This window comes from Triticum aestivum, chromosome 5D (assembly GCF_018294505.1).
Source record: "Triticum aestivum cultivar Chinese Spring chromosome 5D, IWGSC CS RefSeq v2.1, whole genome shotgun sequence".
NCBI lineage: Eukaryota > Viridiplantae > Streptophyta > Magnoliopsida > Poales > Poaceae > Triticum > Triticum aestivum.
This window is the reverse complement of record NC_057808.1, coordinates 496,999,946-497,000,873: the sequence shown is the minus strand read 5'-3', so window position 1 is coordinate 497,000,873 and position 928 is coordinate 496,999,946.

Here is a 928-nt window from a genome sequence, read left to right as displayed (position 1 = left end):
GACTTGGCGGCCATTGTACAGAAGTACTGTGCGATGGAAAGCGCCTGGAAAACCCAAACAAAATTCTGGGATCCTCCGGTTCTCACTAAACCCCCCGTCCGAATTAAAAGGGTGTACCCTCATAAGTCACCCGATCCAATTACAAAGAAACAAAAGCCCACTACAGGGCGTGGAACCGTATTGGAGGGATGGCTCAACGGGCCATGCAAAATTCACAGTACAGCAGATACCATACCAACACACAGCCTTAGAGCATGTTGGGTACTCCGGCAGGTGGCCAAGAGCGGTGAGGATATCCTCATCAACAATACCATAGAGCACAATCCCGTGGAGAACAACAATATAGTATTGACAGTCTTCGAGACCTTCGCCTCAAATAATAGGCGTAAGCGAGCACTCCGCAGCCTTGCCGAAGTCTGCCACGTAGCAGCAATAAATCCATGGAGCGATACGGCTATCACCTTCAATGTCAGTGACGAACCTAAATTCCGAACAGCCCGAGCACCAGCCGCCTTGGTCCTTAGTCCAATTGTGGACGGCTTCCGGCTTACTAAAGTGCTCTTGGACGGCGGCAGCGGATTAAACCTCATCTATGAGGAGACTCTTCGAAAAATGGAAATAGTCAGAAGCCGCATTGAGCAATGTAGTAAGACCTTCAGAGGAATCATCCCTAGTCGGGAGGCACGATGTGCTGGCAAAAGCACACTAGATGTGGTATTCGGCACGCCGGAGAATTATAGGTCCGAAGAAATCACATTCCAAGTGGCCACGTTCAATAGCGGAGACCACGCCCTTCTAGGGTGGGAGGCATTCACGATCTTCCAAGCTATACCCCATTACGGGTACATGAAGCTCAAAATGCCCGGGCCCAATGGAATCATCACTCTAGCTAGTGATCCGGACATAGCACTCCGCGCCGAAAATAAAA